Source organism: Monodelphis domestica, chromosome 4, assembly GCF_027887165.1.
Source record: "Monodelphis domestica isolate mMonDom1 chromosome 4, mMonDom1.pri, whole genome shotgun sequence".
NCBI lineage: Eukaryota > Metazoa > Chordata > Mammalia > Didelphimorphia > Didelphidae > Monodelphis > Monodelphis domestica.
The window spans coordinates 234,803,826-234,823,764 of record NC_077230.1 but is presented as its reverse complement, the minus strand read 5'-3'; positions in this window follow the sequence as shown (position 1 = coordinate 234,823,764).

The following is a 19,939-nucleotide window of genomic DNA, read 5'->3' as shown; positions in this document are numbered from 1 at the left end:
CATAGATTCTAGGACAGAAAGTAAAGTTTAAAAACAAGTACTATTATGATCCTAGGAGAGAAAGGAAAGGGGAAAAATGTAAGAAAGCTCAGAAGAATTGTGGAGCAATAGGAAGGAAGGAAGGAAGGAAGGAAGGAAGGAAGGAAGGAAGGAAGGAAGGAAGGAAGGAAGGAAGGAAGGAAGGAAGGAAGGAAGGAAGGAAGGAAGGAAGGAAGGAAGGAAGGAAGGAAGGAAGGAAGGAAGGAAGGAAGGAAGGAAGGAAGGAAGGAATATAGGTAGGGAGGGGGGGAGGAGGTCAGAGGGGAGAGAGAGAGAGAGAGAGAGAGAGAGAGAGAGAGAGAGAGAGAGAGAGAGAGAGAGAGAGAGACTGAGAGAGTGCTCACTCACTCACTCATAGTGATGTTACAGTGCACTGACTATTTTATAGACAGGGAGGTCCACAGAAAATGTCTGAAGACAGCAGGGAGGAGAGGGGATTTTCGTGATACTATAAATATATTTTATAGTCTGGTTTTTCTTTATGACTGACCCAATAAATAATTTACTGGTCAGTAAAAGATCAAAGGAGCTGCCACAATTGCAGCCTAGAGCAGCCAAACCTCTACTGTTCATGTCTGCCAGCTTACCTCCAAGGGATGGGACACTGTTCTGTGTCCTCCTCCCAAAATGCCAGAGTCCTATAGTTGGGGAAGAGTGAGACAGAAAGGCATGAGGGAAGGATGGAACAGACTCCTCCAAATAGTTCTGAGAAATCTCCAAGTGGCTATGCCACCAGATAGAGTCCAAGAGTTCAGACAATGCTGTTGCTTCCTATTAGACAAAGTACAGATTTACCAAAGTTTATTAATTTACCAAAAAATTTACCAAGTGTATTAAGTATCAGACTGATATGGTTGGAAAATCACTTTTGTAGAGGAAGGATTGAAATAGGGAATGACCTGAGTCAGGCAATGGTTCAAGAGAGAGTTGATGATGGTGGGGTAAAAGAGAGAATAATGGCAATCAAAGGATATGGTAGAGATAGAAACAAGATATGACATCTGATTTGATAGATGGGGTAAATGAGTTAGGAGATGAGAATGGAACTGAAGTGGTGGACTTGAGTGCCTAGAAAGTGATGGTGCCTGCCAATGAAATAGAGATCATCAGGTTTATCTTGGTGTAGCAGATGATGTTCTGGACTTGGAGTCAGAAAGCCCTGAATGAGTTCAGGTCTTGCCTTGGACACTAGTTGTGTGACCCTGAACAAGTCATTTAATTTCTGTATGATTCAGTGTCCTCATCTGTAAAATGGAAATAATTTCATCCACCGACTTCACATGCTTATTGTGAGAACCAGATAACATAATATTATATATGTAAAGCATTTGCAAATGTTAGCTTTTATTATTGTTAACTTACATCTTTTGCCCCCAAAGAAATATTACATAAGAAAGACAAATAAGAAAGTTCAAATAATGCCTATGTGCCCAGAGCCCTATATAATCTCTGAGCCTAGAAAGATCATTTGGTGTTTTGTGGGCTGGTAAAGCTCTGTGGCTACCTGCAAGGCTCAATTAGCATACATACATTTAGCTTTATTTCACTTGGGAATGTCATATACAGCTGCAAAGTTTCAAGGGACCATCAGCACCTTCCCAGGCTACAAAAGCTTCCCCAAAATTCCGTTGAGATTTGGGCACTTAATAGGATAGACTGTTAAAGGAAACATATCCAAAGGCAGATCCTGATTTATTTCATCTCCTCTCTTGCCTCTCCCCTCTCCTACCTCCCACCCCCATCTTATCCCTAATGGAAGCCCAATGCTAAATGGATTGGTTGCGGGTGGACGGTTGTAGATCGGCAATATGCTATCTTCATAAGTGGCTTCCCCAGGCAGGGGTAAGAGGCATCTGCCGAGGTGCCAGCATGGATGTCAAACCGTAAATGAGATATCCAACGGCTTCATTCATTACAGTGACTCAATTCAATGCTTCATATTCAAAGTGTAGCCCGGGGTTTAGGGGGAGGAAGAGAGGAAGAGAGGCATAGGTCACAGTGGAGGGCCTCCCTCTGCCTAGAGTCAACCTTTCCCTGACTAGCACCCAGAAAAGGCCCCTGGACCACCCCCTCAGAGCCCCTGAACTTTGCTGGAAGACAGGAATGAAGGCAAAACAATAGCAGGTGCTTGGACTGCGTTCTTTACCCCTAGAGTAGCAGTTGCATGTAGTATCTGTACAGCAAGACGTGAATTCATTTTGCCTCTCTCCAGAACTGTGGGGACATAAACAACAGAGCAGTAACAGATCCCGTTTGGGCATTTTAGTTGGACACGCATGTGGCAAGGAACAGACCAAGTGCTGAATCTGGAGTCAGAGAGCTTGAGTTCAATGCTGGCTCTTCCACTCGCCACCAAGGTGACCGAGGGCAAGTCCCTTCAGCTCTCTGGGCTTTGTATAATGAGGTGTTGGGGATCAATTAGATGGCCTTTAAGATGCTACTTGAAGGGCAGCTAGGTGGCAAAGTGGATAGAGTATTGAGCTTAGGGTAAGGAAGACTCATCTTCCTGAGTTTAAATCTGGCCTCAGATACTACTAGCTAGGTGACTCTGGACAAGTCTCTTAACCCTGTTTGCCTTAGTTTCCTCATCTGTAAAATGAGCCAGAGAAGAAAATGGCAAACTACTCCAGTGTCTCTGCCAAGAAAACCCCAATTGTAGCCATGAAAAGCCAAACATAACTGAAATGACTGAACAGCCTCCACCCCTCTATATTGCCTCGTAATATAAATTAACATGAGGCTAATTTCTGGGTATCAAGGTGGCACAATGGATAGAGTACAGTGTCTAGAGTCAGGAAGATTCATCTTCCTGAGTTCTAATCTGGCCTCAGCCACCTACTAGCTGTGTGACCTTGGGAAAGTGACTAAACTCTGTTTGCCTCAGTTTCCTCATTTATAAAATGAGCCAGAGAAGGAAAAGGCAAACAACTCTAGAGCCTCGGCAAGAAAACTCCAAAAGGGGTCACGAAAATTTGGGACAAGACTGAAAAATGATTCCATAAAATGTCCCACCTAGCTCCAACTTCATAATCCTATGAACTTCTTTTTGTCTTCATTTTTTAAAAAACCCTAACCCTTCCATCTAATCAATCAATTGGAATCAATACTGTGTATTGGTTCCAAGGCAGAAAAGCAGTAAGGGCTAGGCAATGGGGGTTAAGTGACTTGCCCAGGGTCACACAGCTGGGAAGTGTCTGAGGCCAGATTTGAACCCAAGACCTCCCATCTCTAGGCCTGGCTCTCAATCCACTGAACTACCCAGCTGCCCCCTCTTCCCTTTTCATTTTTTGAAAGGAAAGAAACCTTAAACATCAAATCACTGTCTGTAAACATTAAAACACTGTCTAAATGTCAGTTCTATTATCACAAACATCAACTTCAGCATCCTCTAAAGCCAACAGGGTAGTTCACTGATTCACTCATAAATACTTATTGAGCAGCTGTGGACAAAGCCATTGCTGTGAGTGGATTAAAAAAAAAGCAGTCAGGAGGAAAGTTAATGAGAAAAAAATTAGCTGTGGTTAGCACCATTTTAAATGAGTAAGTTACAAGTTGAATAGAAAGTGATTAGTTCATAAGATCATAGGTTTAGTGATGTTTTCAGACCCTGCCAGCTTCACCAATTGTTTTGTGATTTCCTCCGGCATGAATCTCTCCTGGAAGGACATAGGGTTTTCCCTATTAAACCTGGCTAGTTCTGGACTCAGTTCCCTACTGCCCCAGGGTTGATGAGGCTGCCATGTCTGGATCTCCAGTTTATGCTTAGGGAAAGGCTGGTGGGCCAGCCAGAGACAGCAGGGAAAACAATCCCTTCTTGAGTTCTGGTGCTGAGAATAACATGTAAAAACAATGGGAGATGGTTCAATGCAAAGCTTTATTGCAAGCAGTGGGAAACAAGGGGGAGAGGAGAGAGGAAAAGGGGATGCCACTTACAAGTCAGGCAAACACACCAAAAGAGTATGAGTCACAAAAGGGCAGCATTGTGTTGGGAAGCACAGAGTCCCTTCATCAGGAAGGAAGGTGCTCCAGAGGAAAATGTGTTTCAAAGTGCCCTTCTGAGAGTGGGATTCTTTTTTTTAAGCCCATACCTTCTGTGTTAGAATCATGTTTTGGTTCCAAGGCAGAAGAGTGGTAAGGGCTATGCAGTGGGGGTTAAGTGACTTGCCCAGGGTCACACAGAAGCGGGGTTCTTATACTCTGATTGTGGGTGCTCCTCCCCTAAGGCTTGCTAAAAGTATATACATAAGGAGTCATGGCAAAATAAAATTTGGAGGGTTTGTTATCAAGGAGAGAGGAAAAAAAAACTGGTGGTAGACAATATTAATTGGGGCACAATTAGACTAACCTTTAAAAAATATTATTGTCAGCATTTTTCCATGAGTATGTTTTACAAACGTTCTATAAACTCCCTTAAGGAGAGACTGTCATGGTCGTCTCAAGACCACCAGGTACAATCTTCTAACAAGATAGATGGGACCATAGAGATCATCCCCTGTACCAGTATAGTAGTGAGTGACAGAGGGAGGATTAGGAACCCAGTTTTCTAACTCCACACCCAATGTTCTTTCTACCATAACACTTTAAAAGGACTCATTAAGATAATACATGTATAACCCAGTGGAATTGCTTGTTGGCTCCCGGAGAAGGGAGGCAAAAGGGGAGGAAAAGAGCATGAATCATGTAACCATGGGAAAATACTTAAAAATAAACTAAAAAAACAAAAAAAAAATATAAAGGGACTGATTAAGTGGAGCTGGGTGGTTTATTCATTAGCATCATTTAAAAAATTATTTCTAAATTCACCCATGTGGGTTTATTTTCACTAACTCCACAGAAACATCTTCATTTACTTAAAATTCACCTTTTTATTTTATGGGATCAATGTCATATCCAGAGGTGTGCTAATAGATGTTTAACAGCAGACTCTCCAAAAATGTAGCACAACTTTTAAATTTTATCTAAATTATTATAACTTTTACCATCATTTTCTTAAGACTAAACAATCAAGAGGAAGCTAGATGGTACAGTGGATAGAGCGCCAGGTCTGAAGTTGGGAGAACTTACGTTCAAATCTGGCCTCAGACACTTCCTAGTTGTATGACCCTGGGCAAGTCACCTAACCTTGATTACCTAGCCCTTGTTGCTCTTCTATCTTAGAACTGACACTAAGACAGAAGGTAAGGGTTTCAGAAATAAAAAAAAAGACTAAACAATCAACAAAACAATAAATCAAGCCTGAATTTGTAGTGTCTGCCTATTTCCAAACTGTAAATATTCACATTGAAATTTAAGCAATCAACTCTCATTAGCCTGTATGTACTGGCTCCAGTATCTGCCTAAAGTTTTCAAGAATGGCCTGTCATTCATAAACATGGAGTAATGGGGGATCTGAGATCACTGAATCAGAATCACAGAACTTCAGAACTAGAAGGGAACTCAGAAATCACCTAGTTCAAACCACATCCATGTAGAATTTTCTTTTTTATCTACTATGTCCAAAAAGTTTATTAATATAATATCTCCAAAATATTGTCAATGATATTATTATTATCATACCACCCTTCCTTTGCCTAGAGATCTCCAATAAGGAAAAGCCCCCTTTTGGACAATTTTAATCATTTAAGAAGTTTTTCCTTTCATTGAGTCAAAATCAATGCCTCTTTGTTAATGTCCAACCATTTGCTCCAACTCTACTCCCTCGTGTCAAATAGAATGAGTGTTATATCCTTCTCCCACAAGATAACCCTTTATAAACTGGAAAACAGTTACTCTGTCCCTCTAAGTCTTCCCCCTGCTAATCATTCAATCAATCCCCATGTGGTGCAATGTCCCTCATGATTGTGATCGTTCAAGTCTGGACATTTTATTTTGTGAAAGGCATTCCTAAAATGTAGTGCCTTGAATCTGGCCTGAAAAGTCTCCCAGATACCAACTGACCAGGGTCAAAGCCAATAGTCTTACTATCTCCTGTGAGCTGACCACTACACCTCTTTTTTGGCTTTTTGGTCTTCCAGATTACACTGATGATTCAGGTTGAGTTTGAGTCCATTAAAACCCCCAGATCTTTGGTCTTTTTCTAATAACCCTGTCTTAGAATTGATATTAAGTATCAGTTTTAATTTCATTTTAATTCAAGAGAATAGCAGTAAGGGCTAGGCAATTGGGGTTAGGTGACTTGCCCAGGACCACACAGCCTGGAAATCTCTGAGGCCAATTTTGAAACCAGGACTTCCCATCTCTAGGCTTGACACTCTATCCACTGAGCCACCTAACTGTCCTTCCAGACCTTACTTCATAGGAAGTATTAACTAGCTATACCTTATTCTTAAATTGTTCCTTATTCTTAAATTGAACTTTTTGAACTTAAGTATGGAATTTCACATTAATCCCTATCAAATTTTATCTTATTAAATTCAGCCCATCCCTCTAGTCTGTGGATTTTTTAAAATCCAAACTCTGTCATCCATTATTATCTGCCCAGCCCAGGTTTATATCATCTGAAAATTTTATAAACAATGCAACCATTTCACTGAGAAGGAAACTGAGGCCCAGGAGGCTTATGGAGCTCGCCCACCATCATAATCCAGCTAGCAGTAGAGTCAAAGCTAGAACTCAGGTCCCCTTACCATCAATCCAGGAGTATTCTTTCCATACTGATGAAGTATTTTATAATTTAACACTAGTAGGGAATGGGGAGCAATAAAAGGAAGGCTGTGGAGTGAAATGCTTTAGCAGTAATAATTGAGCAATATGGCTCAGTGAGAAAGGGAGGAGGGTTGGCTATTATCTCTTTCTGTAGGAATCAATTAGCATTCAGACAGAGGGCAAGAAACAAAGCAAACCACAAAGGTATTTATTAGAGAAGCTAAAACTGTGTGTGGTGGGGTGGGGAGGATGTGAGGCTACGTTTCTGAAAGAGATAGGAGGAAGAGGGGAAAGAACCTTAAGACAAGCCAAGATGGTTTTATCATCTGATTGAAACTGATGATTGAGCATCAGTTGGGTTTTTAGGGGACAGTGCTTTGAAACACAGAGAAACAGACAGACAGAAAGAGACAGAGGGGGGCGGGAGGGAGGGAGGGAGAGAGAGAGAAAGAGAGACAGAGAAAGACAGAGACAAAGAGACAGAAAGAGAGAGGGAGAGAGTCCAGAAGGCACTGGTGACCCAATTGCAAGAAACTTGATTTAAGAGCATAGACTTAGCTGGCAGGGTACTTAGAAATGTCCTTTCCAGCTAAGTCATCACTATGAAAAGAATACTCCTGGATTCATAGTAAGAGGACCCGAGTTCTAGCTTTGGCTCTACTGTTAGTTGGATTATGACTGTGGGCAAGCTCCATAAGCCTCCTGGGCCTCGGTTTCCTTCTCAGTAAAATGAATGAGTTGTTTATAAAATTTTCAAATGACATAAACCTGGGCTGGACAGATAATATTAGATGAGTCCAAATTTAAAAAAAAATTCAGAGATTACAGTGATGGACTGAATCTAATAAGAAAGAATGGCAATTTTGTCCAGGATCAGGTTTAGACTTTTTATTTTTTCCTGAAGAGTAGACATGGAGTCAAAAGACAGCTTTCATTTCAGCTGTCTATTTCACCATTTCAGCTACCTATTAGCCATTTGAGTTTTGGCAAGTCACTTTGCTTTGTGGAGATTCTGTTTCCTCATCTAGAAAATGGGAATAATTCTTAAACTACCTACTTCACAGAATGGTGGTATGGATCAAATGAGATCGTAGGATCATAGATTGAGATATGAACTTTTTTTTAATTGACAACTATATTTCAATGAGATCGATTTTCTTTACAGTCCTATACATTTTATCTTATGCATTTAAAAACACTGTTCTGAGAAGTGATCCTTAGGTTACTATAGACTGCTGAAGGGGACCATGACAGTCAGAAAAAAATTTAAATACCTTATCTTGAGCTAAAAGGGACCACAGAGATGCTCTCCTCAAACCACCTTATTTAACAGATGAACAAACAGCACCAGAGAGGTAATAATAATGGATTTAAATTGTAATTGCTGCATGAATATATACTCTATCACTGCTACATCCGGACTACAGGGCCCTCTTCCTCAAAGGATCACAAACCCTTCACTCTTGTAGATGAGAACTTCACTGCAGGACCTCAGGCTTTAACAAAAACCAAGATGTCATTCCTAGCTGGAGAATGAAAAGTAGTGCCCCCACGAGATGATGCTTTACTGTTCACAAGGACCTTTCTTCAAAACACCCAAATGAGGAAGGAAGCACCTATTTCATGGAGGAAGAAATTGAATCTTGCTCAAGATCCCTTCACCAGAGTTGGGATTCAGTACGGTGCACTTTCTAGGACACATCCTGTCTCTAAAGAAAAGTGCAGCAACAGTAGGGCCAGAACAGAGCACCCCAGCATCCTTCTCATCCTTTGAGATCCAATCCTAAGAGTTGCTCACTACCACCTACTACTGGTTTCTGGTATCACTTTCTCTCCTCTCTGCTCTGAACTCCCTGCCACTCTGATAAAGCTATAAGACTTGAACCTTCTTCTTACTTCCAGTTCCCTGATCCCTAAAAATGGCGCACAACATTCTAAAGTTTCTGTTTTGTTTTAAAAGGGTTTTTTTGGGTTTGTTTTAAAAGGTTTTATTCCACAAGGCTCCATGAATAGGAACACAGGAGCACACCAACAACAGATTAAAAGAGGGAATTTGCCAGCTGACAATGATGTCAATTGATACACCACCTAAAGACTAGAGTCCCAGATATAAACCTGGCCTCAAACACTTCCTTAGCTTTCTTTTCTGGCAACCTGATTCCCCTTCTGTCAGTTCTTGACCTTGATGCTGTCTCTCCTTTAGCTAGTACCTTGTCTGGCTGCATTAGTTAGGAAGGCTATATGGTACCTTAGTAGTGACTTTCTTGACTCCTAGCATCACAGGTGGAAACTTGGGACCTGGGACAGGGACTTCTTACCTACACTCCCCCAGTTCTCTCTTTTTTAAGCCCTTATCTTAAATCTTAGAATCAATATTATATATTGGTGCCAAGGCAGAAGAGCGGTAAGAGCTTTACAGTCCTATACATTTTATCTTATGCATTTAAAAACAGTGGGGATGAAGTGACTTTCCCAGGGTCACACAGCTAGGAAGTATCTGGGGCCAGATTTGAACCTAGCATCTCTGGTCTCTTCATGGGCTCCAGAACTACAAGGATTCAACCAACAGAATTGAGATGAGTGTGGAATATCATGGGCTTTGCCCCATGGGTCAATATTCAGAGGGATATATTTCTTTCCTCCCCAGAGTGTCACCTTATCTCCCTCCAAGCACCCAGCAAAGCCAACTACAAAGACTTCCCATTTTCTGGGATTTCCTCAAACCCCTTTCCCAGGCATGCATTCCCATCAGATCTCCACTGTGCTTCCTAGTCTAAACTTTCATCAGGTAGAACACCTCAGATCAGTGCAGGATCAATGAAGGGACCAGTGGAGAAGGAGCTCTGAAGAAAACTATTGCACACACACACACACACACACACACACACACACACACACACACACACAACTCTAAAGAAAATTCCATCTCAGCCTTCCCTAATCCCTGTCTTCTTCTGTTTTTTCCATTGTGCCCAACAGATTTTCCTGCTATTATAAACAAGATATCACTTTAATCTCTTCCACTCACATTACTTCTATCTCAGTCTATGTATATGATCCTCTGACCTCTCTGAGCCTCAGTTTCCTCATGTGTAAAATAGATATTTATCTAGATGATTTTCTTGCCTTGTAGCTTTGAATCATATGTTCCTGAAATGTCTTATTATATCAAATAACTTGTCATAATGTAGTAGAAGGAGTAATAGACTTGTAGTCAAGGCAGACAAGTTCCAATTCTACCTCTTATCTTATTAGCTGCCAGACCAGGGACTGGCCACTTAACCTCCATGATCCTCAGTTTTCTCATGTCCATAATAATAATGATAACAATAATAACATTAATGTGTTAAACAATAAGCTAATACTGATGTTAATATTAATGTTATTGTAATAGGGTTATTTTGAGAATCCAGTAATAAATACTTTGCAGGGCCACTTTAAAGGGCCAGGTCTATAGATCATCTATCATCATCATCATCATCATCATCATCATGCCTCTACAAAATCCTTCTGCACTGCCTCATTGGGGTAAAGAAGTGTTCTGGGTTCTCAAAAACAAGTGCAAGTGGAGTATAAACTCTGAGAGTTTCTACCATATTGGAAAGGTTTCAAGGAGAGTCCAGCAACAAAACAAGGCTGTTTCGTGATGATCTGCTTACCCCAAAGCAGTAGCAACCCATGAAACAAAGAAAACTACAAACTAGGCCCTCAGTCCTGAGCAGACCTCCTCGCCTTCTGCAGGGAAGGTAGCAGAGAGAAAATAGTGAATATGAACCACAGGAGTTTTAGACCATCCAGCCATTTTTATTTAGATACTGGAACTCTAAACTGGGTTCATTTTATAATATTCAACAAAAAGACATTCTCCTGGGGGTGGGGCATTAATGATTAATGTTCTGACAAAAAATGAAACAGAAAGAAAAAAGATTTGCAATTAAGTGGAAGGATAGATCAGAGGTGCTCTTTGCAAAGTCAAATAAAGTAATTGGAAGAGCTGATTTTACCAGATACCCAAAGGCAACAAGAAACATCATCTTTTAGGACATTTGTCATTTCATGTTGCAGTATTTGTAGAAACACTACCATGAAAATAATTGCAGCATGCACACCAATATCTATTGTAGAAGATGAAAGGGTAGAGGACATTTTATGGAGAAATCAATAAGATCTCCACCCCTCCCCGACTTAACACAACATAATCTATGGTACTTGATAACTTGAATACATAGGTGGGAAGAGGTGGGAGATATATTACCAAAAATGGTAGAGAGGCCAAACTTCTGTAATACACAGGAAAGGAATTAGTAGGTTTTGGTCATGGAAAATAACCAAATCACATACCCAAAAAATGCAATTAATTTTAACAGACAGGAAACAAGTTGTTGATGATGTGGCAACCATTCTTGAATGAGTCATTTTGTAGAGTTAGATAACTGAATGGTTAAAACAAAGAACAAAATTATACAAAAGAAAAAGAAATAGCATGCAACTGAAATAATGCAGTGCTCACATGAAACAAATTATTGATGATGAAAATTGGGTAATGGGCCTAAAAAAGGGCATCAACACTCATTATGATAATTTCACACATAAGTTTAATTGATGTAAATTGCCATTACAAAGAAATCCAAAAAAACCCCCAAAACTAAACAAAACTAAAAGGATCCTATTCAGCAAACACAGGACTTCTTTGCCAAGTGGAGAGAGATGGCAGCCAAAGGCAATATTTCTTTAGGATATGAACTTGTCTGTAAAATTTTACAAAGAAAGACAATAGCGGATGATTCGTGGAGCATAAAACAAATTTAAAGAAAACTTGTCAAGAGGTCCAACTAAATAGTTATTCAGTGATGAAAAAAGAAGAGCCACAAAAAAGGGGGAGGGGAACAGAAAGGATCTGAAAAAGATTTTTAAAGCAAAACTGCTTCACCATTAAGGGCACTATACTTGCTCTATAAAAATCATAATCCTGGATTTACTTATAAAGGAGGTAGAAATGGCACTAAAAATAATAAAGATGAGGGAAATAGCCTAATTAAGCCAAGTATACATCAAGAAATTCTCTGTGAGAGGCAACACCAGTGTGTGTTGGGGTTTCTGAAGGAGGGAAAGATATTAAGAGTATGGAGGGGGGGAAATCCTCAGACCTTATTTATCCAAATAAGAGAGTCAAAGAGTAACAGCTCACCTCCTATATGCTTATTTTCCCATCTATATAAAATGTTCATGAAATTTTATACAAAACTAAATTAGATGAAATTATTATTATTATACAAAACTAAATTAGACAAAAGACTATACTAAACTAGATCCTACATAGGGATCAAAGTCCTCCTCAATGAGGGTGTTAGTAGGTAGTAGGCTCAAGCAATCTTCCACTACATCTTTACCATCACAAAACTGAGAAGTAAAAATAATACAAAATGTCACTTTGCTACTTATTTTTTAAATTAATTTAGCCATACAAGACTCTTTTTCAATAAGATATCTCCTATCCATACATCTGAACCATTCAAGAGTTCTTGAACAACAGTGATATATTTATTTGTTCAGCCACAACATGATCATAAACATCATTTGTGGCATCAAACAAAGAGAATGCTCAATAAAGATGTTTGATGTTTGCCAATGTGATGTAGAAAGTGAAATCCCCCAAGATGATTCTGTATGTAGGTGACTTCACGTCATCATGCCCCAAAATGCTGTAATCTCCTGGAAGATATTCATGATCACTCAAAAGACTTTGGCTTAACCATCCACATAGGAAAAACTAATTGGATGAAAAAAAAATGTCTGTTGCCTGGATTACTATGAATTTGGATGACAACCTACAGAGCTTTTACATCAGTAAACTATGTGTGAAAAATGTATGTATACTTATTTGTAAAGGACAGACAGTAAAAATGAACAATGAGTTGAAAATAGAATTAAATGGGAGGAGAGTAAGTTGAATTGACTTCAGGAGATTTCAAGGCTCTTTTATTGATGTTAGATCTCATACCAATATCCTTCTGATGTTATATGGTGAGAAGATAAGGAGCCCAAGCCTCCAAAGAATTAAAAAGGATGATCATATGGAAGGTAATAAGAGGATATTATGGACAAGAGTGGGGTGTGACAAATAACAAATAAGGGAAAAGAACAGAATTAAAGGATGTCATCGAGGAAATAGGTTAAAGAAATTCAAGGAGGGTTGATCATAGAATGAGGGCAAGAGATAACACACAGACAGCTCCAGTGATCCATTATTATCTTCATATCAAGACAAACACCAAAACCCCATATCCAGCACTGAAATTGAAGTTGGAGGAGAATGGGAACAGAAGGCACCTAAGATGGCTAAGAGTGAACAGGTTGAGATCAGTATCTGGAAGGAGCATCCAAATCAATGAGATTGTACATACATTTGAATAAATTTGTTTTAACTCAACTTGCAGTTTCATCAGAGTATAAAGCTCTTAATGAGGAATTCCTTCTACCAATGCAGACAGGCATTCACTCTTCCATTTATAGCTTTAGAGAGTTGCCTGGGCCATTGAGAAGTTAAGTGACTTTCCCAGAGTCAAGCAGTCAGCATGTAGCAGTCCAGCCCATAGACACTATGGGGAGACAAGGAATGTGAGTGAGCACATGGCCATCCTGTGCATGGCAATAAATTTTATTGCCAGCGTGGCTGAAGTTTAGGCGCGAAACCTTGCTTTCCTTTGTCTCACTCTCCCGGGGATAATAACCCCACCTTCACCTTGTCATAAGTTGCATTATCCAATGGGAATACCCCAGGTAACTCATCCATATGTATTGAGGTATCATATAACTGTTCAATATGTATTGAGCTGTCAAGACTATAAATAAACGAGCCCCAGTAAGCTCCACCCACTTGATCAGCAGCCACAGGTTTGATAAGAAGGATCTTCTCCCCTGTCTGTCTCTCTCTCTTCTCTATCTTTCTCACTAAGGCCTGGTCTTTAGGCCAGGCCTGCCTTACTCCCTCTCTTTCTCCTAATGCTATCTAGCAACATCTACCTCCTTTAGTTTCTGATCTCCTTTCCATCTGAGCTAGCTTTATCCTCTGACCAGTATGGTGTTAAGTTGAGATCATTGGGTGGTTTGAGCCTGAATAATTACACTCAGTGGTCAGAGCTTAGCTGTGGCTCATACAAATAATATTTGTCTACTGACTCGGTTATTCACATCTCTAAAGTCGGCTCGTTCACGCCCTTCGCGGGATCAAAACTTCTACTCTATCTCTATCTATCCTCTCTTTCTCACCTTTACAGCCTCTCGCAGGCCGGGAGGCCATACAGCATATCAGAGGTCATGCCCAAACCCAAATCTTCTTGATTCAGAGGTTGTTGGCTTTTGATTCACTATATATCTCTTTTGAGCATCATTATTAATTTATTAGATAATATATCATTAATATTATATATGATATATACAACATATGATTTATTATAATTACTAATTAGTCATCATTATTATTTTTTTGAAAAAGATACAAAAATGTTTAATCCTTACCTTCTGTCTTAGAATCAACACTAAGTATCAGTTCCAAAGCAGAAGATCAGTAAGGGTTAGGACCTAGCTCAGGGGTCCCCAAACTACAGCCCATGGGCCACATGAGGCCCCCTGAAGCCATTTATCTAGCCCCCATCACACTTCCGGAAGGGGCACCTCTTTCATTGGTGGTCAGTGAGAAGAGCACTGCTCATGTACAGTACTACTTCCAGTGACACGATCCTTTGAGTGGTGCCTTGTTCTGAGAGTAACTGAATGAGAACAAGGCGCCTTGCAAAGGATTATGGGGCTGCACAATGGAAGATGTCAGCATGGAAGATCTGGGGGAGGGGATTCCGTCCGCACTGTGAATACTCCTGCCTGATATAGTGGTGGCGGTGATGGGCCTGTGCAAGGGGTGACAGGCCCATCACAGTCAGCGCTGTAGCCTCCGCTATCCCAGACAGCGGTATACAGATTTGCTCGTAATATTTTTTTATAGTCTGGCCCCCCAACAGTCTGAGGGACAGTGAATTGGCCCCCTGTGTAAAAAGTTTGGGGACCCCTGGGCTAGGCAATTGGGGTTAAGTGACTTGTCCACGATCGCAGTTAGGAAATGTCGAGGGCCAGATTTGAATCCAGGATCTTCCATCTCTAGGTCTGATTCTCTATCCCCCAAGCCACCTAGCTGCCCCAATCATTCTTATTACAACTAACATCAACATTAATAACAATTATAATAATAAATCTCCATCTGTGTATTATATATAATTGAGGAGTGTTATTATTCTTTTTGGGAAGCGAGGCTAGTTATAAGAAGGATCCCAGCAAGTCAGCCAATGAGAATTTTAAAAGAGAGAGGATGAAACCAGCCTGAAGTAGATGATTTCTGTGTTATCTCTTCCCCAGCCATTTCAATTAAAGCCCATCTTCTCTGTCATCTGCTTCCATAATCAAAGCAATTGTTATTTCTCCTAACTCACCCTGAGGACATTAATTAACTTTCAAACCCAATATCAGCAGCATGTTCTATTCCTACCTGACATTAGGCTTCCAACATTGCTGCCTCTTCTTTTCCTTTTCCAGGAAGGTTCATGGGGTAGCCCCACAAAGCGACTTTGTCCTCTTAGGTGAAATGACTTTAATTTCTTCAGACAACCTTCTCAGAGCGTGGAGTTCCTTTGGTCCTCAGAAGGCAGCTTTTCCCAGACCCACACTTACAGATTCTGACCAACTGAAAGTTGGGATCAGGACGACCTGATTTTACATTTTACAGAAAAAGAAATTAAATTCTGGGATGAAGGACTTGCCCAAGGTCATCCAAAGCGCTCCTTTCAGAGCTCGGTCCAGACCTCAGGTCTCCTGACTCCCATTCGTAGGATATTATCATCAGGATATTAGATTTAAAGCTAGAAGGGAAGACAGACATTATCTATATTCTAGTTTTACATGTAAGAGTGAGGTTAAAACCACCCCTTCCCATTTAGCCTTGATACCTTAACCAGGTGAAAATAGATCTCAATCCAGCAGAGGCTTTAGACTAATTGCAAAAAGGCTTTTGAAGCTGAAGTAATTCATTGTAAAAGGCAAGAATTGTTGGATTGACTGAAAGAATTTGTTCCTAGAGATCATTTAAATTTTAAAACTGGTTTCAACTTCCAGTACATCTCTGAGGATGAACTGCCTGAAAGAAAAGGACTTCTCTTTGTCTGCTTTGTCCGAGGAGGACCTCGCAAGCGTCAAAGGGTCCTGAGGATGCTGGACTTCACTTCCTTCCACTGCTGTCCTTATTGGTACTGGATGAGTTGACAGGCAGTGTCTGCACTAGGAACCAAGGATGTCCTGGGCATACCCACCATGCTTAGGGAGAAGCTAGAGGACTCCCATGAGTGGGGGAAGAGTTATGAGTTACCCCTAGCATCCAATGCGCTCTCTACGACTGAGACCACTACCTTTTGGTGCCGCAGACTTGGAGAGGAGGCGGTACTAAGCTGGCTTGTCCCAAGTGTGCTTATTTAGCCATCTTAGTAAATACTCTTTTCTAAAAAACTACCTAAAGTGGTCTATCTCAATGATTCTCATCTGAAAAATCAATAGGGGAAGCACACTCGTGGGGTCTCAAAAGAAGCACTTCCTTAGGAGTACCCCTGGGGCAGCTAGGTGTCTCAATAGATAGCTAAGCCTAGAGATGGAAGGTCCTGGGTTCAAATCTCAGACACTTCCTAGCTGTGTGACCCTGGGTAAGCCACTTAACCTGTTTGCCTCAGTTTCCTCTTCTGTAGAGTGAACTGGAGAAGGAAATGGCAAACTACTATAGTATCTTTGCTGAGAAAATTCCAAATGGGATCGTGAAGAGTTGGACACGACTGAAAAATGACTAAACGACAAAAGATGTGATTCGGTATGAACAGGGGTGTCAAACACATGGCCTAAGGCTCACAACACTCCAAAAAGTGGGAGAATCATGTTGAAATGTAATTGGGACATATTTAATGAAATAAACACAAATACAATAGAACACAGGTAATATGAATAAGTGGTTTTCTAGGTCAATACATGGCCCCCAGAGATGCTAATGGATGGTTTAGTGGCCTTTCTATTTGAGGTTGACTCTGCTGGTGTAGTGGACAGAGTACTGGCCTTGTAATTAAGGGACCTGGGTTCAAAAGCCAAGCCTCCTCCCTATCCGAAATTACTCATCTCCCTGGACCTCAGTTTACTTAGGGCAGTGCTGGCACATTGTAGGTACTTAATAAATGTTATTGATTAATTGACATAAAATAAGAGTTTTATGCTAGATGGTATCTAATGTCACTTTACTTATTTTTAACCCTTACCTTCTGTCTCAGAATCAATACTGTGTATCAATTCCAAGGAGTGGTAAGGGCTGGGCAATGGGGTCTAAGCGACTTACCTAGGGTCACCCAGCTAGGAAGTGTCTGAGGTCAAATTTGAACCCAGGACCTCTCATCTCTAGACCTGGCTCTCAATCCACTGAGCCACCCAGCTCTCCCTCTAACATCACTTTAGATCTAAAATCTATGATTGCAAGGGCAGCTGGGTAGCACAAGGGACAGAGCTCTAAGCTGGAACCAGGAGGAGGACCTGGTTTCAAATCTGACCTCAGGCACCTCTCAGCTGTGTGACCCTGGGCAAGTCATTTAAACTTCAACTGCCTAGCCCTTTCCACTCTTCTGTCTTAGAATCGATGCTAAGGCAAAAGGTAAGGGTTATCAAAAAAAATCTATGATAACTAAAAGACCCTATCCTGGTAGCAATTACATGTTCAGATAGTAGAGGCAGAACCCAATTTTTACTTAACTTAAAATAGAAGACCTATTTATAGGTCTCCTTTTCTCTTTTTTGTCATACCCTCTTACCCTCTCCCTCTGACCCCAACCCCCGAAAAACCTGTGTTTGAATTTTAGGTCTCAGTGACTGTCCATTGCTGTCCAGGCTAAGTCTTGCTCCCCTGGAGACCTGAAAAAAATTATCTTCTGCCCCTGACCTCATAATCCTCATACACGTCAAGCTCTAGTCTGAACTCTTCAAAAGCAATGCTGCAGTTCTCTCTTAATTCTCAGTCTCTACAAAATTATCTCCTATTTTCCCCTATTTCCTGTCTCCCAACCAAACACTAGTATTGCCTTTCTGTTTTCCATTTAGTTCCCAAAGTCAACAAGTCAGAATGGCTTCTTTTTCTTATTAAATAGTTATTAGCTATCAAAATCATATAAGGACCAATTTTGGGATCTGGGGCAAGAAGCATCAAACATTCAGGGGACAAGTGCTCCCTGAAACACTGCCAAAGACTCTGGGGAGCCTTGAAAGAGGAGATATGGCTCCAGGAAGAGTTCACCTAAGGTATCACCTTAGCACCATCTGCTATTTAAAATAAGAGGTTATTCTTGTTAACTCAATACCTTTTAAATTTTAGACCCTGGGACAAAGCTCTGATCACCTCACCCTAGTTACAGATATATTGGGAAATCTACAAGTCACTATTCAGAGTTAAGGCATACATGTTTACACATGTCATGAATTCTGACACACAGACTTACATATACACACATCACAAGGCATAGTTGTGCCTCGAAAGGGAAAAAAGTGATACACCATAATCCCGGTGCTCCCCTAGCCCAGAGAATGGAGGTCCTCTGCTCTTCAGTAAGTTTAAATCATGCTTTTATGACTATTTGCCTGTGTATGTGTCTTGGGTAATCCTCAAAGATTTGTAATTGTGACAGCCCAAGAAAATTACAGGTGACTAGAAGCAATTTAATGATAATAAAAATAAAATAAAAACAGTAAACAGAGCAGCGGTTGCCTCTAATTTTCCAGCGTCTTTATCATCTAAATGCCTCCCATTCTTTTCCCAGTAGACAATTAATGAATCTACAGTTGCTGCGGTGGAAAGTCTTCACCTCCTTTTAAAAAATTCTGTGGGTTCTTTGGGCTCCTGGGAAAGGTCCTCACCTTGTTGGCTCCAATTTCCTCCAGGCTCTCCCCAAGAGTGACTGGAAATCTGGGACTTGCACCCCAGAAAGATAGGAAAATGCCAAGGAAAGCAGCCACTCCTGCCTGGCCCCTCGAATTCTATCTCCAAGGAAGTTTGCCCAAAGTTTGATGATCTGAGAAGGGCAGGCAGTGACCTTCTCTCTGGATGTCTCCTTGCCTCCCTCCCTGCATTAATGTGCAATGTAAAGAGCTTCAGACTCAACAAGTCTCTGTTAGGCAGGTTAATTCCGAGAGCGGCCAAGCTGTGATCAAATGACCTTTCCCCACTCCCCTGCTAATTTTGATGGGCAGCTTCATTTTCCCTCTCCCTCATTCTCCCCCCTGTTTTAAATTTAAGGGGCACTTGGAAATCTATCAATTTTCGAGGTAAATGGAAAATAAAGACACACACCCACGCACACATACACACACTGCAATTGTTGATGGCTCCAGAGAGGCAGGGGCCAGATTGGAAGGGAATCTAAAAATAGGATTTTTTTTCCCTTTCCTCCCAAACTCCCAGACCTCAGACAGATTGAACCAGGATGAAAGCTTTTGAAAGAGATATCCCGTCATCTTTCATGTTACATCCCTCTCCTCCTCAGTTTCCCCATTTTCAGAATAAGGAGAGTCACAAGGGAGATTGGTGCCTCTGGAGGACCCAGAGGAAAGGGGCAACGATCATTACGGAGGCATCATGGAGTCAAACTCTCCCAGGGAGGAAGCATGTCCCCAAGATGTTAAGCATGCTGGAAAACCCCCCGCTGGTCCTCCGCTGATTCTGACCCTGATCAATTGACTCCTTTGTGCCAGGCAGTGATTACCTCATTGGTAACCAACCCCAAGCACTCCAGACCAAGGTAGGTGGACAGAATGGAAAGGAAGGTGGGCTGGAGTCAAATAAATAAATCAAGCTTCTTTGAGGAAAATAGGGGCTCATTTGCCAAATCCCAGAACATCAGAACGAGGCAGAAGCCTGAGAGGTCTGTCTAAGACAAATAAAAAGATTCCTCCCTTACTACAGTGTGTTGAAAGCTTGTGGCACCCATTTCCTCAAGAAGGGTTCAGATAGATTTTGAGCAAATATCACCTTCTACAGGAAGTCTGTCGTGATCCTCTCTTTCCCCAGGTGCTAGTGCCCTTCACCTGGAAATTACTTTCTATTATGGATATATTTTTAGTATTTTTCCTTGTATACATTATTTCCATTCCTTGGAATATAATCTTCATGAGGGCAAGGACTCTTTTTTTTTTAGTGGTA